The 25,453-nt window shown below is 42.5% G+C and overlaps 1 protein-coding gene across 5 annotated transcripts in view; it reads right to left on the bottom strand.

The window, feature by feature from the left end:
• Positions 1-25,453, bottom strand: part of kank1a (KN motif and ankyrin repeat domains 1a) — a 415,056-nt gene that overhangs the window by 138,164 nt on the left and 251,439 nt on the right. Inside the window, exon 1 of one of the 5 annotated variants that reach the window (XM_068030199.1) lies at positions 22,490-22,891. The exons of the other annotated variants lie outside the window; for them this stretch is intronic. The gene's annotated coding sequence lies outside the window, so the exon portion shown is untranslated. Of the gene's footprint in view, positions 1-22,489; positions 22,892-25,453 lie in introns of those variants that run through there. 5 annotated transcript variants of the gene reach the window in all.

Below are 25,453 nucleotides of genomic sequence, written 5' to 3'. Positions count from 1 at the left end.
TGTCCCATCCATTGCCTCTTCGCACTAGGTGAGCGAAGAGGGGGCATGAAAAAACACTGGCAGGCAAGATAAAGGGAAATCCACCAAGGACTTTTATAAGTATAGTAAGGGCAAGAGAATAACCAGGGAAAGAGTAGGGCCCATTAAGGACCAAAGTGGCAATGTGTGTGTGGAGCCGGAGGATATAGGTGAGGTTTTAAATGATTACTTTTCACCTATGTTCACAATGGAGAAGGACGATGTAGGTGTAGAGATCAGGGAGGGGGATTGTGATATACTTGAACAAATTAGCATTGAAAGGGAGGAGGTATTAGGGGTTTTAGGGGGCTTAAAAGTGGATAAATCCCCAGGCCCAGATGAGATGTATCCCGGGCTGCTATGTGAGGTAAGGGAGGAGATTGCAGGGGCTCTGACACAAATTTGCAAATCATCTCCAGCCACAGGAGAAATGCCAGAGGACTGGAGGACAGCAAATGTGGTATCATTATTCAAGAAGGGTAGTAGGGATAAATCAGGTAATTACAGGTCAGTGAGTCTAACATCAGTGGTAGGGAAACTATTGGAAAAAACTCTGAAGGACAGGATTAATCTCCACTTGGAGAGGCAGGGATTAATCAGGGATAGTCAGCATGGCTTTGTCAGGGGGAGATCATGTCTAACAAACCTTGATTATATTTTTCGAGGAGGTGATTAGGTGTGTAGATGTGGGTAAAGCAGTTAATGTAGTCTACATGAACTTCAGTAAGGCTTTTGATAAGGTCCCACTTGGGAGATTGGTCAAGAAGGTAAGAGCTCATGCGATCCAGGGAAATTTGGCAAACTGGATCCAAAATTAACTTAGTGGCAGAAGACAGACAGTGATGGTCGAGGGTTGTTTTTGTGATTGGGAGCCTGTGATCAGTCGTGTACTGCAGATATCGGTGCTGGGACCCTTGCTGTTTGTTGCACCCATTAATGATTTAGATGTGAACATAGGAGGTAGGATCAGCAAGTTCGCAGATGGCATGAAAATTGGTGGTGTTGTAAACAGTGAAGAGGAAAGCCTTAGATTGCAGGACGATATAGATGGGTTGGTAAGATGGGCAGAGCAGTGGCGAATGGAATTTAATCCTGAGAAGTGTGAGGTGATGCATTTTGGGAGGACTAACAAGGCATGAGAATATATAATGGATGGTAGGACCCTAGGAAGTACAGAGGGTCAGAGGGATCTTGGTGTACTTGTCCATAGATCACTGAAGGCAAGCAGCACAGGTAGATAAGGAGGTTAGGAAGGCATTTGGGATACTTGCCTTTATTAGCCGAGGCATAGAATAAGAGTAGGGAGGTTATGATGGAACTGTATAAAAAGCTAGTTAGGAGTACTGTGTACAGTTCTGGTCGCCATATTATAGGAAGGAAGTGATTCCACCGGGGAGGATGCAGAGGAGATTCACCAGGGTGTTGCCTGGGCTGGAGCATTTCAGCTATGAAGAGAGACTGGATAGGCTGGGGTTGTTTTCCTTAGAGCAGAGAAGGATGAGGGGGGAACCGGATTGAGGTATACAAAATTATGAGGGCAAAGATAGGGTAGATAGGAAGAAACCTTTTCCCTTAGCGGAAGTGTCCATAACCAGGGGACATAGATTTAAGGCAAGGGGCAGGAGGTTTAGAGGGGATTTGAAGAGAAATTTTTCCGCCCGTAGGGTGGTTGGAATCTGGAACACACTGCCTGAAGGGGTGGTGGAGGCAGGAACCCTCACAACATTTAAGAAGTATTTAGATGAGCACTTTAAATGCCATAGCATACAAAACTACAGGCCAAGTGCTGGAAAATGGGATTAGAATAGATAGGCTTGATGGCCGGCGCAGACATGGTGGGCCGAAGGGCCTGTTTCTGTGCTGTATAACTCTATGACTCTAAGACTGCCTCTCTATATCCAGCCTTGGATGAGCTTTACTTTACTCAGGCTAAACTTTCAAATTCCCTCCCAAAACGTCTCCCTCTTTCTACCTCCCTCTACTCCAAGATCCTCTTTAAATCCCAGTTCTGTAACTAAGCCCAACATCCCATCCTTTGGATCAACATCCAATTTTTTTCCCTTACACTTCTCTGAACCATCTTGCAATGCTTTTAATATGTTAAGGTGGTTTACAGATGCAGTTACATAGGAAGATAGGAACAGGAGTAGGCCATTCAGCCCCTCGAGTCTGTCCCGCAATTCAATGAGATCATGGCTGATCCACGGCTTAACTCCATATACCTGCCTTTGGCCCAAATCCCTTAATATCTTTGCTTAACAAAAATCTATCCATCTCAGGTTTAAAATTAACAACTGTTCGAGCTTCAACTGCTGTTTGTGGGAGTGAGTTCCAAATCTCTACCCGCCTCCTTGCCTGAAGAAGTGCTTCCAAACATCTCTCCTGAACGGTCTGGCCCTAATTTTTAGACTATGCCCCGAGTTTTAGAATCCCCAATCAGTGGAAATAGTTTATCTTTATCTAGCCTGTCTTTTCCTTAGATCAGATCACCCCTTAATCTTCTAAATTCTAGTGAAAACAGGCCTAATTTGTGTAATCTCTCCTCGTAACCCTGTAGTCCAGGTATCATTCTTGTAAACCTACATTGCACTCCCTCCAAGGCCAATATATCCTTCGTAAGGTGTGGTGCCCAGAACTGCTCACAGTACTCCAAGTGGGGTCTAACCAGGGTTTTGTACATCTGCAGCATAACCTCTGTGTCTTTATACTCCAATCCTCTAGATATTAAGGCAAGCATTCCATTAGCCTTTTTGATTATTTTCTGCACTTGCTCGTGGCATTTTAAAGATCTATGCACCTGAACCCCCAAGTCTCTTTGGACATCCACTGTACTTAACCTCTTCCCATTTAGAAAGTACCCTGCTCTATCCTTTTTTTAGTCCAAAATGGACTAAAATTGAAATAGTGAAGTAGCACAGTGACTAGATAGAGAATAGCTGATTGATTACATGATAACATCACACAAGACCGCTTGAGAGTAGACGACTGGAGAGCCACATAAAAGCAGCTTTAGTCAGCTCAATGTGGAAATCGACATTTTGGTTAAATTATGCGGACCCAATCTGTTTGGAATTGCCATTTTACTGCCAAGAGGGTGGGGAGTAAAAGCGATGACTCAGCTGGAGAGTGACACTAATAAATAAACGAAGCTGTAGAAGAACACTGAAGCAGGTTCCGTGCACACAGAAAGAAAGAGTGATGAATTTAATTAGCCCTAAGCTAAGTTATAGTGGTCTGCTTGAAAAGGCAAAAGAGAGTTAATTTCTTGTCCAAACACACTGTAAAACAAACTCCTGCATGTTAGTTGCTGGAAGAATGTAATTCACAAAGACACACATCTCTTACTAAAAACAATCTGAATTCACTACAATAAAGGTTGATCTCAGCACCAACAGGAATTTCCACCACCAGACAGAGCCCCAGCCAGGTGTTATTTTCAGCAGGAAGTTTAATCCAATTAGCATGCAGCCAAGCTCTGTGCGAGTCTAAACGTGTGCATATTGCAAAGTTGCATCGTCTAACTGCACATGGTAAATGTTCCACAGCCCAGTCAAAACCACCTTTCAGTAGTTTGCTTTCTTCATGCTTAGTGAGCACCTATCCTAAAAGTTGTGCTATTAAAATGGAAAAGCTAATTAACACCATGCCATGTTCACTTTTAGCTTATGAAATAAACTTAAATTTAAGATCAAAACTCTTCACAAAATTCTTCTAGACCAGAATAATCATGAAATCAGCACCAGAATGAAAATTTCCCTGTACGACAATTAGACATTTTTTGAAGGGATGGAGGAGGAGGAAGAAACAAATTAAATTGTTGAAGGAAAAAAAGTCATTAAATTACTGCAGCTGTGAAAAAATTTCAACTTGATACCTTCTGGATTACTCCAAATTCATATCTTCCTGTTATCTCAGATCTGAAATCGTAGGTATGTTGAATCCCATAGAAGCACAGGACTGTGAAATAAAAACAAAGTGCTGGAAAGGTCACAGACCTGAAACGTTAACTGTTTCTCTCTCCACAGATGCTACCAGATCTGCTGAATATTTCCAGCATGCTCTTTTTATTTCACATATCCAGCATCCGCAGTATTTTGCTTTTATTTTAATGCTCAAGTGTGAATTTGATTTGCTCAAATGCAGCTTTACACATTATAAACTAGTGTGGATAACATTTACATTACAACTATGAACGTTTTAACTACCACATCACCCAACTCTTCTCCTCCCTCAAGATGATGGGTGACATGCTGGTAACTCAGTCTGGTGGAAAGTCACAATCAAGTTCGATCTCAACCTCACCCAACAGCTAGACACATATAGCTTGCATCAGGGATCGCTGGATAGTGACCAGGAGCGCTAATTCTTGGCCATTTTTTCTTCTCTCTAGCTAGGGAACGTGATACAACCCTACTTCTATTCTAGTGGTGTGCAGTGAATTCAGCAGAAATCAGGAACCATGCCCTGACCTTCACAGTCTGAATGGCTTAGTTCCACAACATATGTGATGCATTTGTCCTTGATGGTCAACAACCAATCTATTTTCTTATGCCACGTTCTCCATATATATTTCTGCAATAGGTCCACAAGTTAACAAAAGTTGTTCCAAAGTAATTCATATTTGTTTCAATTTTAAATTGAGCACTATACTAGACTGCATCAGAAGTGCTGTCTTACGGATGGGACATTGAGCCAAGCCCCCATTTGTCCTCTTGTGTGGATAAACACATCTGATGGCCCATTTCATAGAGGGAGCAGGAGCTCTCCCCAGCACAGTGAAAAATATTCATCCATTAATTATCACTAAAATAGATTAACTGGTCTCATTGCTGTTTGTGGGATCTTTCTGTGCACAAATTGGCTGCTATGTTTGCCACATTACAACAGTGACTGAACTTCAAAAGCACTATTCCAATGCTATCCAGGTCAACCTCATATCTTTCATAAACCTAAACTCATCTAACTACCTAACTCGTTCCAAGACCCATTCATTCATCACTCTTGCTTGCTGACCGACACAACGTAATTTTAACATTTCCATCCTTGTGTGCATATCGCTCCATGTCTTGGTCCCTTTCCCATCTGTAACCTCCTCCAGCCCTAAAACCCTCCTAAAATTCTGTTCTCTCAACTCTGGCCTTTCGTTCATCTCAGACTTCCTTTGCCACACCACTGATGACTGTACGACCATTTGCAGTCATGCAAATGCCTGTGCCCCAAGATTTGGAATTCCCTCCTTAAACCTCTTCATTTCTCCACCGCTCTCTTCTCCTTTAAGACCCTCCTTAAAACCTACCTCTTCGAGCAAGCTTTTGGTTTCCTGCCCTAATGTCACCTTCTTTGGGTCAGTGTCAATTTTTGTCTGTTAGCATTCCTGTGATGCACATTAGAATTAGAACATTACAGCACAGTACAGGCCCTTCGGCCCTCGATGTTGCGCCGACCTGTGAAACCATCTGACCTACACTATTCCATTTTCATCCATATGTCTATCCAATGACCACTTAAATGCCCTTAAAGTTGGCGAGTCTACTACTGTTGCAGGCAGGGCGTTCCACATTGGGACTTTGACAGTTGTTTTATTGGCTGTGAAGTGCTTTGAGACATTCTGAAGTCATGAAAGACATTATATAAATACAAGTTCTTTTTTTCTTTCTTTGCTTTGTTTCTCAGTAGGTAAAACAAACAGAACATGGGTATGGTAAAAGTCATTTTGTGCAATCAGTTCAACTTCTATATGTGAACCGCTATAAAAATAAAATACAAGTCTGTGAGCCGGTTAGTGGAACCCTGAACACAGAAATATAGAAAACTGAGAATGTTGGGAAACGGCTGGTCCCAATGTCAGCAGCTGCCAGCATTGAAACGGAGAGCACGATTTTTAAAAAAAAACTGACCAACCATCTGCTGAGTGGTCCACTGTCTGGGAGAGAAAGAGAGAGAGAGAGGGGGGGGAAAAGAGAGAGAGAGAGGGAGGGAGAGAGAGAGAGAGAGAGAGGGAGGGAGAGAGAGAGAGAGAGAGAGGGAGGGAGAGAGAGAGAGAGAGAGAGGGAGGGAGAGAGAGAGAGAGAGGGAGAGAGAGAGAGAGAGGGAGGGAGAGAGAGAGAGGGAGGGAGGGAGGGAGGGAGGGAGGGAGAGAGGGAGGGAGGGAGGGAGAGAGGGAGGGAGGGAGAGAGGGAGGGAGGGAGGGAGGGAGGGAGGGAGGGAGGGAGGGAGGGAGGGAGGGAGAGAGGGAGGGAGAGAGGGGGAGAGGGAGAGGGAGGGAGCGAGAGAGGGAGGGAGCGAGAGAGAGAGGGAGCGAGAGAGAGAGGGAGCGAGAGAGAGAGGGAGCGAGAGAGAGAGGGAGCGAGAGAGAGAGGGAGCGAGAGAGAGAGGGAGCGAGAGAGAGAGGGAGCGAGAGAGAGAGGGAGCGAGAGAGAGAGGGAGCGAGAGCGAGAGAGAGAGAGAGAGAGAGGGAGCGAGAGCGAGAGAGAGAGGGAGCGAGAGAGAGAGGGAGCGAGAGAGAGGTGCAAGCGGAGTTTGGGAGGAAAGAGTGAGTCAAAATGTCAGAGAGCATGACAGGCCCCCCTTTTAATTTTTTAGTTATTTTCTTTTTTTTTAAAGTTTGTTTCATCATTCTTTTTTTTTTAAAACCATGTGCCTGCCCACCGTTTTTTTTGCTCGTTTGTGCTTTGAGCCAGGACTGTTCATTTTTCTGTCAATTAACCCCATCTCTGCACTAACACTTTGTCTTTCAGCAGACCATAAACATACTGTTTGCCTTTGCTCCATGACCTTCTTGTCAATTATTCTCTGTGACCTTGTCCTATCAACACCTTCCCTTTTGTAACCTACTGCTCCACCCCCACTTTATTTGCTTAAAACCTATTATATTTCTAACCTTTGCTGCCAGACCTGCTGAGTATTTCCAGCATTTCTCGTTTTTATTTCAAAAATTCATTTACATACGGCACAGAAGGAGGCCATTTTGTCCATTGAGCCCATGGGAGGTCTCCACGGCGCTAGTCAGTAAGTTGCACTCCCTGGCTCGATCTCTGTAGTCCTGCAAGTCCATTGCTGTCAGGTAGCCATCCGACTTCCTCTTGGCATCGTTGATCATTTCCACTTCTACCATCCTTGTGAGTAGCAAGCTCCAGCTGATTACCAGCCAGTGCGTAAAAAAAATGCTTCCTCATATTCCCCCTGCATGTTTTGCACAAAACTTTCAATCTGTGTCCCCTAGTCCTAGTTGGGAGGGGGGCGAGAAGAGAGAATGACACACATGCACGCACAGGTCTTTCCTGAAAGATGGACATCTATCCAGAATACTCTGCATTGTTGCATCAAGTGTGCAGGCAGAGATTGATTACTTATGCAAGCAGAAACAATGCCAGGTTTGTCACTGAATCATTTTTCAATGTAGTGACGAGAAAGTAAGTCTATAAATTAGACTTCTCGTTTAAAGCTTCTTCACAAGAATGCTAATAAAAACAACAAATGTGCAAAATAAATTTTTAATGCCTTTATCTTTCGAAATTTGCTCACCGGCCCACCCTGGGCCAAGGAAAAATCATAATATGGCCCTCTGCCCGAAAAGGTTGGACAACCTGCTTTATACCTTTTGCAACCTTTTTTCTTGGCCGACTTTTAGTGTTAGTATTGATTCATAAAAAGCCTCCCTTCAAAGACTGAAATCACTAGGGTTGAGAACACTAAGAAAATAGGCAACTTCCTGAATGGCTACAGAATGCTAATGAACGGGCCATCATTTATAAACTGTGCAAAACAACTGTCCATTGATCCTTTAAATTACCTCTCATCTACCTACAGGTGTCTAACTCAGCATGTGGCTGTCTGAGTGAACTATTCCTTTCCAAGTAAGCTCCTGTCCAAAACACAAAAAAATTGCTTATGCCCAAGTCATATGAGGAAAACACTTCAGAATCTGAAACAATGACACCAGGAGGGTGTGGGGGGGTGGAATAATCAGAGGAGATAAAACATAATAAAGTGTACTATTCGATCAGCGTAATTATTTTGCAGCCTCCCCCTCAATGCTCCTTCACAAACAAAAACAAAGTGATGTTATTCATCAAATGGTCGGCATCCTTCCATCTACGAAAGATGATGGACATGCAGCAAACAATCTATTTAAGTGGGGTGTTTTCTCTTGGTGCACCTCTGTTGATGGTTGTGAAGGCCAATCCTTGAGAGGCAGGGTCTGCCACAAGTGCTGTACGCCAAGCTGCCAAGTGACGATGAGATGTTGTTTTTGGCATTGGCGCCTGTTGCCAAGCTGCTGTAGCAACTTGTCGTGGTGGTAATGCACACCAGTCCACAGGATGTGTCGCCATTTCCCTCCTTCACTAGTTAGTGACTTCCAGGCGCAATGGTCGACATTTAGGGTCTGCATGGCACACTTGCAAGCATCCTTGAAGCGGAGCTTTTGACGACCCACTGGTCGTCTGGCCTCGGCTACCTCACCATACAGAACGTCCATGGGTATGCAACCGCCTTCCATCCTGCAGATGTGTCCAATCCATCGAAGCTGCCTCTGTTTGATTAGTGCCAACACACCTGGGAGCTCTGCCTTTGAGAGGACTGCTGCATTTGTGATTTTGTCCTGCTAAGATATACCCATAATGATATTAAAATTATTGAGCTTCTTTTCCTGGTAATTGTAAATCACTCATGTTTCACAGCCATACAGCAAGGTGCTGAGAACACAGGACCAAGCTTATGGTTTATAAGGACCAAGGGTCAGCTTGCGTTATCCCATGTGCGTTTCACAAATTAGCCAAATTAGGTGGTAGCTGCTTTCCCTATGCATGTATCAAGTTCTGCATCAAGGGACAGATTGTCTATCACCGTGGACCCAAGGTAGCAGAATTTGCTAACTACTTCTAGTGAGGGGTTATTTAGCGTGATCGGGGCAGAGATGCAAAACATTGTCCCATGACCACAACTTTCTTGGCCCTTATAGTCAAGGAGAACACGTTACAGACACGGGAAAGACAGTCCAGGAGTCTTTGTAGCGGAGTTTCATATGAGCGACTAGCAAAGCATTAGTCTACAGGAATTCTCTGATCAGGATGTGATGTGTTTTTGTCTTCGCTTTCAGCCTTAGATTGTAGAGCTTGCCGTCTGACCTAGTGTGCACGTAGACTCCTTCCATATCTGCAGGGAAGGCGAAGGTCTAAAGTATGGAGAAGAAGATGCCAAACAGAGTGGGGGCTAGGATACAACCCTGTTTCACTCCATTCTTTACTCTGAAACTGTCGGAAGTGGAGCCATCAAACTGTGCAGTGCAATGCATGTTGTCCTGGAAAGAGTGGATGAGACTGAGAAGCTTCAGTGGACAGCCAATTTTTCCCAAAATCTTATACAGCCCTGCTCTGTTGACAGTGTTGAATGCCTTAGTGAGATCTACAAAATTAAGGTAAAGGAGTATGATCAGTTCCCTGCACTTGACCAGATCATATCCACAGTGGATCTGCTGACACAGAAACCGCACTGCGCTTCTGGGTACACTCGGTCTGCAAGTAAATGGAAACTTTTTTTCGGCCTCTAGCAAAGGCCTTCCCTGTGACGCTAAGGAATGAGATGCCCCTGTAGTTGTTGCAGTCTCCTCTGTCGCCTTTGTTTTTGAATAGGGTGATGATTTTAGCATCACCCATCTCCTGTGGAACAGAGCCTACTTTCCAGCAGAGAAGGAGATGGTCATAAAGGTGTGGCAATAGATGGGACTTTCCGCGTTTGAGCGGCTCAGCTGGGATTCTGTTCTTGCTCAGTGCCCTCACCATCTGCCAACTTCAGGGGAGCAACTTTGGTGATGGCAGGGTCAAGCGTCCTCTTGATCCCTTCGTACATAGCTTGTAGATTTACTTTGTCACATGCAGCTTGGATTTCTTGACATAAGCTGATCCAGTGTTTGTTTGCGCAGTGTTTCCCTCCCCTTTGCACGGCTGTCTTGGCTACTTTCAGGTCATGCAGTGTCTTAGCTGTAGAGTTTATGTTGTGCATCATGTAGGCCTTGTTTTTTGCAATGAGATATTTCATCTCACCTGAGGAGGTCTCAAACCAGTCCTTGGAGTGGGTTCCGCCTTTACAAAATGATGCTTCTGCTGCTTCATAGATGATTGAGCTTAGTGACTTCCAAGTTTCATCAATGCTGGCATTGATGCTTCTCACTAAGGCTTTCGTGGGTAGCAAGTGTTCTAGCAACAGTATAAAGTGCTGGTTTTTGGCATCATTGCTTAGGCAAGGGATGTTGATCCGTGGTGGACCGGCATGTTTGGAGCTGTGGAACTTTCGGGGCTACACCTTCACTCTGCAGCTGATAAGAGAGTAATCAGTGTCGCAATCTGCACTATGGTAGGTGCGGGTGTGAAGAACACTGGGCAGATCGCGTCTCCCCATGACCAGACCTTGGGTGGTGTCATGATACCTTGGGTGATGTCTGCCCTGGAAGGAGGTGTTGGTGATGCAGAGTTCATTCAGGGCACAAAGCTCAAGAAGGCGTTATCCGTCATCATTGATCTTATCCACCCCTTGACAACCGAGGCATGTTCGCCATGAATCACTATCTGCCCCAACACATGTGTTGAAGGCATCCAGGATGAATCACCTCTCACTATTTGGGATGCTCCTCAGAATATCGCCTAAGGAGTTATTGAAATGCTCGTCATCTGAGATGCTGGTGCTCAGAGTTGGTGCGTAGATGCATACGATGTTGACTGCACCTCCATTGCATGATAACAGCAGGGAAATGAGGCAGAAGTTGCTACTGGTGGCTCAACTAACTGTGTACAGCCGTTGCTCACTGCAAAGCCTACACCATGCTCACAGTGGTCTTCAGTGCTCTTTCCATGCCAGTAGAGCCTGTGTCAGATAATCTGGTTTCTTGTTGAACTGCAATGTCAATACCAAGCTTGTGTAGCTCACAGTCAATCAGGGCTGTCTTGCCTACACTTGCTGTGGAATGTGGGTCACTGTTCATTCCAGGACATAATCCTCACATTCCAGTTTACAAGCCAAAAGGTTACCTGTCGTTGTTTGCTGCATCACCGAGGCATGATTTTAGGAGGTGCAGACTTGCCTAGCATCTGCTCCCCCCTCTCGACCTCATAGGCTGGTGTCCAGAAGAAAGTCGAAAGCCAATACGTATGGGACGTATTCGGTTGCAGGAGTTGCCAGAAAGTGCTAACCTGAGGGTCACACCAACCGCCTAATGGGACTCCAGTCCAGATTTTGTCAGGTTTACTCCCTGAACCATTAGCTCTTGATGTTGCTGATGTTGAAGGCCCCATGCGACAGGGCCCCAGATTGGCACAAAAGTAGGTGTGATCTTGTCCTCCAGGTGTGCGAAGGGAGCAGCTACAGGTCACTACTTCCTGCCTCCGAACCCTCTGGCTACAAAGCCCTCATGCAGTTAATCTGAGAAGACTGTAGGTCACTTAGGTGTAAACTGCAGGCAAGTGATTTTCTGGCCAGGAATAGGCTGAAGAGGAAAAACGAGTATAACCAGTGGCCAGTCACAGGCTCAGCAGGAGAATGACATATCTCAATCACGACAGTGGTGGAGGAAGGGCAGTAAACATCGAAGTTATGATAAATATCACAAAAGAGCAGCAATTCAGAGACAAAGATGGGTCTTCAGTTATAACCAGCGTAGTCCAGAGCAAAGGTGTCTTCTTGATGTTGAGATCAATCCCAAAATTGAAGCCAAGTTTCAAAGAAAATCTAGCTCTGGATTTTTGCAGATCTTTTCCACAGCTCAGAAAAACAAAGAAATGGCAGATTATAGATAGAAGCAGAATCTTACATTTTTTCCAATCTAGTCCAGTGCAGAAATATGATCTTGATGTCCAGTGAAGTCAGGAATGTGAAGTCAGATTAGAGAGAAAAACCACATCCCAGGCCTTATCCAGATCTTAACCAGAGCGCACAAGGTAAGATCAGGGGTTGTGTTTGTACCATCAGACAAGAGGCTGTTTCAACTAACAATTAACTTGAAGTTTGGGCTAAAAATTCACCCACTGTTAGAATCAGAGGAACTTATACAGCAGAAGAAAGGATTTAGTGAAGGGAAAGAGCAACGGATGGCAGCAGATGGTCACGGATAGGCGTGAACAGTGAGGACTGCCCAGGAGCCATCTTCAGGACTTAATCAAATAATCCAGCATTATTACACCGGCCAGTTGTGACTCAGTTGGTAGCACTTTCACCTGAGTTAGAAGGTTGTGGGTTCAAGTCCCACTCCAGAGACTTGAGCACAACAATCTAAGCTGACATTCCAGTATCATTTTGATGAGCCTTTAAACAAAGGCTTTATCTGCCCTCTCAGCTGGACGTAAAAAAGTCTGCAGCTCTATTTCAAGCTACAGGGGAATGATCCTCAGTATCCTGGCCAATATTGATCCCTCAATCAACATCACCAAAAGCAGATTACTTGGTCATTATCACATTGCTGTTTGTGGGAACTTGCCATGATACGCACATTATAACAGTGACTACACATCAAAAATACTTAATTAGCTGTCAAGCACTTTGGAACATCCAGTGGACGTGAAAGGTACTATATAAATACAAGTCTTTCTATCTTTTCTACATTAAAAAAAAACTACAGTTGTTGAAAGTTTTAAAGTCCACAAATTTGATAACTGGAAATTATTTGATCAATAATAGCAAATCGTCAGAGCACTGCAAAAGGAAACCAAGAAGAAAAAAATCAGAGCGATGTCAAAGGAAAAGGCATAAGTGACTGGTTGGTGAGTATTTCTCTTTCCCTCTCTAAACTAGGGAATTCTTTCAAATTAGGGAGCGGGAAAATTAACAACTTCAATCAGGGTGACAATAACAATGAGCGAATAGTAGTAGTAGCATTGTCAAGAAAACCCAAATGCTAAATGGGAAATATTAATTTCATCGGTTTTAAACTTACATTAGACTTTTAATGGGGAAAAAATCCTACAGTAACTTTTAAAAATAACTAACAGCCAAGATGGCCACTGCAATTTACATCTGAAATACCAAGAGATTGAACTGGAGACAAAAAAGTCTAACAAGAAGCCCAGCCAGGTCAAAGGCTCACTCTAAGTGATTGAATTACCTAAAATGGCTTCAATAGCATGACAGTCAAGGCCATCCTCACACACTGACTTTGAAACAGCCAACCCCCTCCAAGTGTGAATGGGCATCCTGGGGCATGCAGAACCTTGAATTTCATTAGAAAGTTCCAGAAAGCAGTCTTTGAAACAAAGGGGACTGAGATGTGACCCTCTGTTCATTTCTGCGACTTGTTACACAGATAGGATGAGCAGCATAGTGTGCAGCAGCAGAAAGCTGCGTGCTTCCCTTTCTCTCTCTCCAGAAAACATCAAGTGAAAACCGTCTGCGACTGGGGGACCCGGTCTACATACTGCTACAGCCAACGACAAGGGGAAGAGAGCAAACTGCAATTCTGCCTTCAAACAACCCTAAGCAAAGTAGGCCAACAAGAGTGCACTTTGACCAGTGAGGACTTCAAGAATACAGCTTCAGCCGAGAACTACTGGATCATCCACTTTACAGACTGTATTTAAGTAAGTTGGGCGGCACAGTGGCGCAGTGGTTAGCACTGCAGCCTCACAGCTCCAGCGACCCGGGTTCAATTCTGGGTACTGCCTGTGTGGAGTTTGCAAGTTCTCCGTGTCTGCGTGGGTTTCCTCCGGGTGCTCCGGTTTCCTCCCACATGCCAAAGACTTGCAGGTTGATAGGTAAATTGGCCATTATAAATTGCCCCTAGTGTAGGTAGGTGGTAGGGAAATATAGGGACAGGTGGGGATGTGGTAGGAATATGGAATTATGTCGGATTAGGATAAATGGGTGGTTGATGGTAGGCACAGACTCGGTGGGCCGAAGAGCCTGTTTCAGTGCTGTATCTCTAAATAAATAAATAAGTTCCATTTATTCTGGACTTTAATCCAACCACCAAATCTATTTTCTCTCCTGTAATCTATATTTTTGTGTGTGTGCGTGTGCGTGTGCGAGAGAGATTCCCATGGTGCGTGTGAACGTGTAGCTTTTAAAAAATAATTTTAAGCTAGTTTAGAGTGTAAAGTACAATAAACTTACCTCTTTCTTTTGTTTAAATTCAAGATAACCTGTTCGATTGTTTTTTTCACAATCACAGTAAAGGAAAAAGGCAAAACACGCACAGAGGTGGCAAGCACAACCACTATTTATAAGGAATAAACCCTGTTGTAGTCAAATAAGAGGAAAGGCAACAGGGAGCTTGAGACCCCCTCCTCATCTAGCCGTAACAGCATTAATTAAAATTAATAGTTTGAACAAGGTACCAACTAGATTCGAAAAGAGGGAAGAGAGTTTTGTTTTAAGATTGTGAATGGGCAGCTGTGATCTGTTGCTTGCAATTCCTGTGCCATGTGGAAACTCCTGGACACTTGACATGTCCCGGGTGATCACGTGTGTAGGGAGTGTGAAAAAAAATCACATCTGTGGAGAGAAGAACCGAATTAATGTTTCAGGTTCTAAATGTTCTAATGTTCTAAAGGTCCGTGACCTTTCACCAAACGTCAGACCTGAAATGTGAATTCTGTCTCTTTCTCAACAGATGCTGCCAGACCTGCTGAGTACTTCCAGCACTTTGTTTTTATTTCAGATTTCCAGCATCTGCAGTATTTTGCTTTTCTTTTCCTGTGTAAGAAGTGTCTCCAGCTGCTTCAGCTCAAGGTCGGTATTTTTGAGCATGAGGGGCAGCTGGAATCACTGCGGCGTATCTGGAAGCAGGAGGGTTTCCTGGATTGCACGTTCCAGGAGGTGGTCACCCCACAGGCATCAAGCATTCAGGATAGTAGGTGGGTGGCTATCCGGAAGTTGCAGGAAGAGGCAGGAGGTGCAGGAGCCTTTGGGGTATGTGCCACTTTCAAACCGGTACTCAGCATTGGAGACTGCTGGGAGTGACAATACCCTGAAGGAGTGCAGTTCAGACCATGGCACCAATAGGCAAGGGACTGTACAGGAGGAAGCAGCGAAGTGTAGAAATGCATTTCTTATGGGAGATTCCACAAACAGGGGGACAGGCAGTTCTGAAACCGTCATTGCAAGAACCAAGTCGTACATTGCCCCCCTGGTGCCATGGTAAAGGTCATGGAGAGGGTGCAAGGTATACTACAGGGGGAAGGGAGTGAGCCAGAAGTTGTGATACACATTGGTACCGACATAGCAAGGGCAGGTATTGGAGGTCCTGTGGTCAGATTTTCAGTAAGTTAAAGAGTGGCACCTTGAAGGTACTAATCTTTGGGTTACTCCCAGTGCCATGTGCTAGCGAGAGTAGAAATAGGAAGATGGGAGGATCAATGTGTGGCTTGAAGCGTGCTGCAGGAGGGCGGGCTTCAGATTCTTGGGCCAGTTCTGGGGCAGAAGGCACCTATTCAAAAGGGACAGGTTGCAGCTCAACAGGACTGGGACCAATGTCCCCACGGGGAAATTTACTAGTGTTGTTTGGGAGGGTTTAAACTAAATTGGCAAGGGGATGGTCACCAGCATATAGAAGCAGAAAAGAGGAATAAGGTGCATAATGTGAGAGTGTTGGACGGTATGACAGAAGGGAGTAGCCCCATATTAGATAGCAGCAGACTGAGAAGGGCTATGAGGAATGCCAGGACAGGATTATAATGCATGTCTGTAAACATACAAAGTGTGATGAATAAGGTTGATGAGCTACAAACACAAATAGCAGTGTGGGATTATGATGTTGTGGCAACAGAAACATGGCTTAAAAACGGGGAGAGAGAGAGAGAGAGAGAGAACGAGAGAACAAGCAAGAGTGAGCGCGAGACAGCAAAGCAAACCTTTAAGGAAATCACAAAGATGTGCAAAAGCTATGGAGTGGTGAGACTGGAGGGGCTTTAATTACCCAAATATCGATTGGGATAATTTTAGAGTAAAGGGAAAGGAGGGGGTGGAATTTCTGGATTGTGTTGAGACGAACTTTCTCGATCAGTATGTTCTCAGCCCCACTCAAAATGAGGCATTGTTGGATCTGGTGCGAGGAAATGAGGTGGGCCAAGTGGACTAAGTGCGGGGAAGCACTTGGGTAAGAGTGATCATTGTATCATAAGGTTTGGACTCAATGCAGAAAGCAAGGAATGATACAAGGTAGAACAGCTAGATTGAAAGAAGGCTAACTTCAATGGAATGAGAAAGGACCTAATCAGGATAAAATGGAACCAAAGGCAGATAGCAAAAACATTAACAGAACAATGGGTTATCTTTAAGGAAGAGATGTTTCAAGTGCAGGCAAGGTTCATTTTAACAAGGGCGAAAGGTAGGGGCAGATTTGGCTTAAGGGCAGAAAACAAGTCATGGTAAATGGCTATTTTTCAGATTGGAGGATGGTAGACAGTGGTGTTCCCCAAGGGTCAGTGCTGGGAACAATTTTTTTTCTGCTGCATATAAATGATTTGGCTCTTGTAATAGAGTAGAATCTCAAAATTTTCCAATTATACAAACTTGAAGGAATGGCAAACAGTGGGGATGATACAAACTGCCTGCAACAGGACATAGACAGGCTAGCAGAATGGGCAGACAACTGGCAGATGGAATTTAATACAGACAAATGTGAGCTAATGCATTTTGGCAGAAAAGGATAGTGTGAGGCAATACAGACTTAATGGCACATTTCTAAAAGGTGTGCAGGAACAAAGGGACCTTTGAAGGTGGCAGGACTTAGAGGCTGTGGTTAGCAAAGCAGATGGGATCTTGGGCTTCATAAATAGAGGAATTGAGTACAAAAGCAGGGAAGTTACGTTGAACCTTTATAAAGCTCTGGTTGGGCCCCAACTCGAGTATTGTGTCCAGTTCTGGAAGGATGTGAGGCTCCTTGAGAGGGTGCAGAGGAGATTTAACGTAATGGTTCCAGGGATGGGAGGTTTTAGTTAAAGGTTAGGTTGGAAAAGCTGGTGTTGTTCTCCCTGGAGCAAAGGAGATTGAGGGGAAATTTGATAGAGGTGTACAAGATTATGACAGGCTTGGATAAGGTAGGCAAGGAAAAACAGTTCCCATTAACTGATGGTACAAGGGCTAGGGGACACAGATTTGAAAGCTTTGGGCAAGAGATGCATTGGGAATGTTAGGAAGAACTTTTTTTTTTTGCGCAAGTGGTAATGACCTGGAACACTCCGCCCACGAGGGTGGTGGAAGTGGAGACAAGCAATGATTTCAAAAGGAAATTGGATGAGCACTTGAAGGAAATAAACTTGCAGGGCTACAGGGATCCAGCGGGTGAGTAAGACTGACTGGATTGCTCTGTGGAGAGCCAGCATGGACTCGATAGGCTGAATGCCCTCCTTCAACGCCGTAAATGACTAATTTCCAATATGTATGGAAATATACATCTTCATTAGATTTTATGTTTCAGAACCAGATGGAACTAAACTGCAGGAGGCAAGTTATGAAGCTGCAGCATGTTACACAATGAAATTAGCTCTGGCATTTATTTTTTCTCTCGCTGGGTAGATTTTATAACATTGCTTTATGTTATATGACTTAATAATTGGCTAAAATAAGGCTGTATAGTCCAATGATTATATGTACAATTATACTGCAACTTGTATTTATATAGTGCCTTTAACATAATAAAACATTCCAAGGCGCTTCACTGAGGCATTATAAAACAAAATATGACCTAGCCAAATTAGGAAATAAATGGACAGATGACCAAAAGCTAAGTACTGACATTTAAGCAAGCTTTAAAACTAAATTTGCTATTCATAGAATGTGTAGCTTGGAAGAACACAAGGCTGAAACTGAAGTTCTGGTATTTAGAAGTAGAATCTGATCTTCCCCCTTCTCTTTCTGCCACCTTCAAGAAGTGGCAAGAGAAATGGAAGATGACACAGACACGTCATGGTTACTGACTGTGCAGTTGTTTTCTAACAGTGGATAAATCATAAAAGCGCAACTGCTTTTCAAAGTTGATTACAAAATGCCAGTGAATTAAACAAATAGTTGCGCACTGAACAGTGGAGCCACAGACCAGGGTAGTTCACACATAAATATCAATCAACTGGAATTTGAATCCAGGTCTTCCCAGTCCAGAACATAGTGACAAGTTTCTCAAGTGCCAAATAAGGATAGGTCACAGTTTACAAAATAAGATCGATCTGTGCCTCGCAAGAATGAGTCTTTTACAAACACAATGCCCAGAACCAGACAGCAAAAAGCAGCTGGCTCAATAGGTACTTACTGTTAACCACAAAAGACAAATATAAGTCGAAGGAAACTAGTAGAGAATTAGACTGTCTATATGGTCAAAAAAAAAGCTTTAGGTTGATAATAAGTATGAGCCTCAAAGATAGAAAAATTGCAAAGAAATGGAGAATGGAGAACTATTGTAATATGGGTCTATATCTGACATATCAAAATAACTGCTAAACATAGGATACTATGTACATACATTTTAAAATTACAATTGAACATGCATATAGAAGATCACAGAATCGTTACAGCACAGAAGGAGGCCATTCGGCCCATTGTGTCTGCACTGGCTGTCCAAAAGAGCAGTTCACTCAGTTCCATTCCCCCGCCTTCTCCCCGTAACCCTGCACATTCTTCCTTTTCATAAAACTCCTTTTTGAATGCTTCAATTGAACCTGCCTCCACTACACTCTCAGGCAGTGCATTCCAGACCTTAACCACTCTCTGCGTGAAAATGTTTTTCCTCATGTCACTTTTGCTTCTTTTACCAAATACTTTGAATCTGTGCCTTCTCGTTCTCGATCCTTTCACGAGTGGGAACAGTTTCTCTCTATCTACTCTGTCCAGAAAAGGCGGTGGAAGCAGAGTCTTTTAATTTCTTTTAAGGCAGAGGTAAATAGATTCTTGATAAGCAAGGGAGTGAAAGGTTTTTGGGGAAGGCAGGAATGTGGATTCGAGGTTACAATCATTGAATGGTGGAGCAGGCTGAAGAGGCCGAGTGGCCTATTCCTGCTCCTAGTTGGTATGTTCGTATGTATGTTTGTATGGACTGGAGTCACAGGTAAGCCAGAGCAGGTAAGGACAGCAGATTTCCTTCCCTAAAGGACACTTGTGAACCAGATGGGTTTTTATGACAATCGATGATAGCTTCATGGCACGATTTCTGAGACTAGCTTTCAATTCCAGATTTTATTAATTAATTGAACTTGTTAATTAATTGAATTTAAATTCCACCAGCTGCCATGGTGGGAATTGAACCAGTTTCCCTAAGGCATTGGCCTGGGCCTCTGGATTACTAGTTTAGTGACATTACCACTACACCACCGTCTCCCCTTAGGCATGGTGGGTACTTGAGGCCAAGAAGAAAATAGTGATAAAGCATCAGACTCAAAGTGAAGTTGGAGTTCACCTGTAGAATCATATACAGATCAACCCTTCCTCAAACACTTGACACAGCATGGCATAGTATGCAAATGGTACTACAGTGCCAGGTAATTTTTTTTTTAAAATAAGACAGAACCTGAAGTCACTCCTCAAGGTTACTTTGACCTCAGCATTGTTTAATTTACACAAGATAATTAATTTTTCTAAATTAACTAAGTATAAAACATGAAAATTAAGCTGTTAAAGTTTCAAGTTCAAAAGCTACAGCTGAACCATATCAACAGCCCAGTATTATATGCAACCAAATACGTCTGTCAGCAGTTTCATGATGCTTTTTTTGTACAGCTCGCTCCTTAAGACTTCTAATATTAAAAATCTAGTTCAAGCCAAAGGTCACGTGTTGCACTGTTAGAAAAGCTGAAATCTATTCAAACCGATGCAGCTGGGTTTATCAAAACGCATCAGCCAATATTTTATTCTAACAGAATATATACTTATTGGGAGTGGGGACAGAAGAAGCTTTCATTTCAGATGTTGTACAAAGGTAAGGAACTCAAAATACAATGGTCAATGGACACAATTCACTCGACTGCAATGAATAATTTGAATTTATATAGTGTCTTTAACGTAAAAATGCTCCCAAGGGACCTCATAAATGCAAACAGATGGATGAATGAATGCTGAACCTTTCAGGTGAGATGAGAAGCAGTGACCAAAAGCTTGAAGAGAAGTGAAGGAATTTAAGGAGGGTGCTCCAGCAAAGCCAAATGAAGTGACTGAAGCATACCACCAATGGTGGGATGGAGAAAAGAGAAGAGGGGAGATTGGTTGGGGTTGGGGGGGGGGGGGCAGGGGGGAAGGTGAGAGGAGGATGGTAAATGAGGATAAACACAAGGCCAGAGTCAAAGAGGTACAGCGGAATTTTGATTCTGAATATCTAATTAATGACAATTTCCATAAAGCCGTTTGTTGGTTGTGAGACAGAATGTTCATAATTTGAATATAACTTTCACTCCTCCTCTCCCAGTTTTCAGGAATAGCAGATGCACCAAAATTATTTTAATCTGAGACAAATATGCTCTTGTGCTGTCCTTGTATTTCAAAAACTCTTCAATGAAAGCGAAATAAAAACAGTAAATGCTAAAAATACTCAGGTCACGCAGCACTTGTGGAGAGAAACACCTGAAACGTTAACTTTCTCTCTCCACAGATGCTGCCTGACCCACTGAGTATTTCCAGCATTTTCTGTTCTTATTTCAGATTTCCAGCAACTGCAGTATTTTGCTTTTGTGCAATGCAAGTGGTTCCATAATGTGTGCCATTTATTTTTTGAGCAAGTGTATATACGTCATCCTGCACTATTTATATTGACCAATAATGTAACCATACATTTGCAAGATTTGCATATATTTTGTTGCTCAAAAGTCTAAACACAACTTTATAGCACCTATGCAATCTTGGCCAAAAGCAGTTACCAGAAAGTCAAGTACATGATTTTCCCAGTTTAGCTGTGGAACTTAGCAGATAGAGGGGTGGTCTGTACAGGCCAATACGATAAAGCATTGCTGAATTGTACAGTTAACAATTCAACCTGTATGTGGCCAGAATCAGAATGACAGAACCAAAACAAATGCTACAGCTGGCAGCCATTTAACTTTGTTACCTGTGAAATTTTACCATTGGCAGGACCAGATAAATTAGCACCAGAGGATAATTTTACTGGCTGCAATTGCACAGGCAACAAATTGTTTTTGCGTTTGCAAGTATTGCAACAGCATGTTTGCTGTTGGAAACAAATCTGTAGGGTAAGGAGTTTGGAATAAAGAACCTAAGATCTGGAATATTTGAGGAGGTGTGCAATATTGAGGCATCTAGTTAGATTTATGGCAAATCAGTCATCAAATGTCTGGCTGTTTTCAGTAGAGTGTGAGCTTGGAGGCACAAGAGCAGATTGCCACATACAGTATCTTGTTTTTCAGCAAAACCACGTTAGCTTTCAATGGCTTTAAGAAAGAGCATCGAATTTATATAGCCCCTATCATGAGTTCAGGGCGTTATAAATTGCTTTACAGCCAATGAAGTATTTCTAAAGTGTAGTCACAGTTGTAATGTAGGAAACATAGCAGCCATTTTGTGCACAGCAAGCTTCCACAACCAACAATGTGATAATGACCAGACAATCTATTTTAGTGATGCTGGTTGAGGGATACATATTGGCTTGGACACTGCGGAGAACTCCCTGCTCTTCAAAATAGTGCCATGGGATCTTTTACGTCCACTTGAGGGAACAGACAGGACCTCTGTTTAGTATCTCATCTGCAAGGTGTTACTCAGAGTAACTCCCAGCACATGATTCCAATCAATTTCATACAATCAGATTGACTAAACAGAGTTCAGGTGCTTTTCTACAGGAAAAGTAAACAAAATTAGGAGGTTTTCTCTCGTGCAAACAAATAGCCAGTTTAAGAACAGCCCTGTTTAACAGAATAAGCCACCTGCCTCCTTTATCACAGAATTGTGGGTATTACAGTTACACAGAAAATTAAAAAAAAATTATTAATTTTGCAATGCCCATGTGCAACTTGAACTCTGGAAAGTTACACTTGCCAGAGTAAGCTCATTCAAACTAAAACACCTTGATACTTTTTATAAAGAGTAAAAAGACAGATACTCAGTGTATGATGTTAACATAAACAAAGAAATGCATAATATTACCACCCCATATACTTTCAATATGCATTTTACATTTACACACTGGTGGTAACAAGCCGTATGTCAAAAGAGAAAAAGTGAAAAGCCTTCTCCTGCAGTATTTTGTTCGTAATGCAGACACTGTATAAAACAAGTGCAGACTAGTCAGTTTGGTAGCAACAGGCTTCTGAAATGAGAACAGTAGGAATTTATTAAAGCTTACGCCTGGCAATGTACACCTGAAGGAGATATGTGTATTTAAGTATCTTAACATTCTTTTTAAAAGGGTCATGAGAGCTTCCTTGAGTAAATCTTCTCATTTCTTAATTTAACACACAGGACTGGACACTGCAGATGAAGAATTCTGCATCAAATATTTGCCATTCACATTCCACAATCTATTGATTGGAATTGATTTGAAAGTAATATTTCTTACCTGTTGGTGTCATGTTCAAGTCCCTGAACAGTGGAAAACAGGTAGCGGACAAGACAGGATTACTGACCGATCAAAAGTCAGTGAAAACTGAGATCAGGGTATCACCTCCTATCCAAATTAACTGCTGTGATCATATGACTGTAAAGTGACACCTCAACCACAAGCTGGTGGGTACACATCCACATAAAAGCACAAGTGGTAACTTCAGACGTTCAAAATGTCAGCATCACAGGAAAATATTTAGCTATTATATTCCAAGGAATTACAAGCATAATGCATCAGACCTGACCCCATATGCAAGTCTTTTTTTTAAACCGAGATTGATCCTTCTAAAGATAGAACAAACTTCCAGCAAGTCACTGATATTTGGGCCTGCGGACATAGCTACGCAGGTTAGGTCACGTGCGCCTTACACACACTAAAGCTTGCAGACTCACATGTCTCAGATTGAAAATTAACTGGCTCAAACAGAATATCTGTTAAATCAATGTGAAGTATCTGCAAGCCTGTGAGAAAGGGCACGCCTCCTTTGATTCAAAGTCACACATTGTTGTATGCTTAACATACACCTCAGGTGGGAACAAAGATTTTTTCAACGGACAAAAGTAAGGCACTGCAAAATAATTGGAGTTGTGTTTCATGAAAAGAACAGCTTTGAAGTACCTCAATGACCCACTAATTCACATTTAGCTTTGTGCCATTTGAATTTACACTTAATTGGTGCACCGCACTCAAGTTCAGTACTTTCCAAGCAAGTCAAATTTGTTAAATAGTAAATCACATTTGAGAGGATTGTGCATCATTACAGAAACAGGATACATGTCAGAAATAAATAGCAGATTAGCGCTCAGACTTGAATAATTGGCCTGAAGAAGCTATTTCCTTAAAACTCTGAAAATGATTCCCTGTAAGACACTTGTTAAGATCTCCAAACCCAATGTACACTACCAAACGGAGGGAAAAAACCTCAGTAGCCTAGTGAGGCATTGGTGGTGGTCTGCGAGTTTGCCCACTGCTTGTTTGGCTAAAGATATAGGTGCCCTACAAAACCGAAGGGGATTACATATGAGATGAATACAAGATAAAAATAGATATTTTAAAAAGTTCTAAACTAAGAACTTTAAATACAAAAACTAGTTAATATCTTACTATTGGCATATCCCAGATAATGTGCTTCTGGTGTACATTTGCAATACTAAGAAAAATTGTTTTCTGGTAATGTCTAGTTCCACCTAAATATGAATTCTGCTTAAATTAGCATATAATCTTCTATCCTGCCAAACCTTGTTTGACTGCTTTTTAACTTCCTTCCTAGTATTAGTTTAATCCTTAAATACATTTTGTTTACCTTTCAACTTTCAAAGCCTCACTTACCAGAAACACTGGCGTGAAACTGGTCTTGGACAGTAGCACAAAGCAGGCGATAGTGAATTGGCAGCCTTTCTTGCACCTTGTCCAACTTCAATGGGAAAGAAAATCGAGTGGGGTGTAAACAGACTGCCACTTCATTCTTGCCTGTTTTGCTCTCTCAACAGAATCATTCTTTCCTCTGGTACTTTACAAAATGGTGTATCCAATCTCTTAAGTCTGGAGCATTTTCCATCAATGTGCTAACTGATTGAGTTCTTGGAAACAGGGCATGTTTGGTTCATATAAACGGCTAGTGTGTAGGGGGGGTTAAAGAAGGACAAAAGTGAATTGGCTCTGAGATGCAGAATTAGAGAAATTAAAATATTCTAGCTAGATCACAGACAAGCATAGATGGAAGGTGAGTGCCAACAACAAAATATTGAGAGTGCTCTTCTCAATTCAGTTAATCTTTAGGCATAGGAAGTAGGAAGAGAAAAATAATTCTGATCAACATAAAATCAAAGAATTATACATTTAACGTCAAAATATGTTAAGTTTCTTACTCATGAAAAATAGGATGCTGGGAAATGCAAGAGCTAATCATCAATATCACTTCGAGATCAATCATAGGAAATAAGAGGGCTAAACTAAGCCATTAGGTTTTGTTAAATTGTTTAGTTCGACTCACGAAAAATCTAGTGCTTCGTTAGGTCTATTTTAATTTTGATTTGTTTTCTGTTGAATAAATTCAATACATATATTTTATTATATATACAAATTATGCATTCTACCAGAGACACTTAGCAATATGCCAAATATTTGGTTTGAAAACGCTGAAATTACATCTTGCGGCTCTCAATAGTATTTTTATTTTTGGAATTTTTTTTAAACAAAGGCTGTTCAGGTAAAAAAAAGTTTGCCGACCACGACACTCCAGCGTACTACTGAGGGAGTGCTGCACTTCCAGAGACGTCGCCTTTTGGGTGAGGCGTTAAACCAAGGTCCCGTTTACTTTGTAAGGTGGACTAAAAGAGCCATGGTTCTATTTTGAAGAGGAGCAGGGTGTTATCCCCGGTGTCCTGGCCAATATTTGGCCCTCAATCAATATCACAAGAACAGATTATCTGGTCATTATCACATTGGAACAGTGATCACACATCAAAAGCACTTCACTGGCTGTAAAGCAGTTTGGGATGTGCTGAGTTTCTGAAAGGTGCAATATATAAGTGCAAGCCTTTCTTTTTTCATTTAAGACATAGCAAGAATGGGGGGAAAATAGCCAGGGTGCTTACTTGATTGACAGTAAATGATCCTGCAGAGAAAATATTTTAATGGATAGGACTGAGCTTGCTTTTTAAAAATTTGTCCTTGGATGTGGGCAACAGAAGCAAGGCTGCATGTATTATCCATCCCTAGTTGCCCTGAGAACAGGGACTAGATTTGAACTAGTCCTTATGGCAAAGGTACTCTCATGATGACATTGCGTACGGAATGTCCACCAGTACCAATGAAGGAATGGCAATGTCCAAAAAGGATAATGCAAGATTTGGAGATAATTTTCCAATGATATTCTTGCCCATTTTTCTTGGGGTAGCTCAAAGAGAGGAATGAATG

Source organism: Heterodontus francisci, chromosome 4 (assembly GCF_036365525.1).
Source record: "Heterodontus francisci isolate sHetFra1 chromosome 4, sHetFra1.hap1, whole genome shotgun sequence".
NCBI classification, from domain to species: domain Eukaryota; kingdom Metazoa; phylum Chordata; class Chondrichthyes; order Heterodontiformes; family Heterodontidae; genus Heterodontus; species Heterodontus francisci.
Note: the sequence above shows the minus strand (reverse complement) of the source record. Positions and strands in the feature narration are given on the sequence as shown.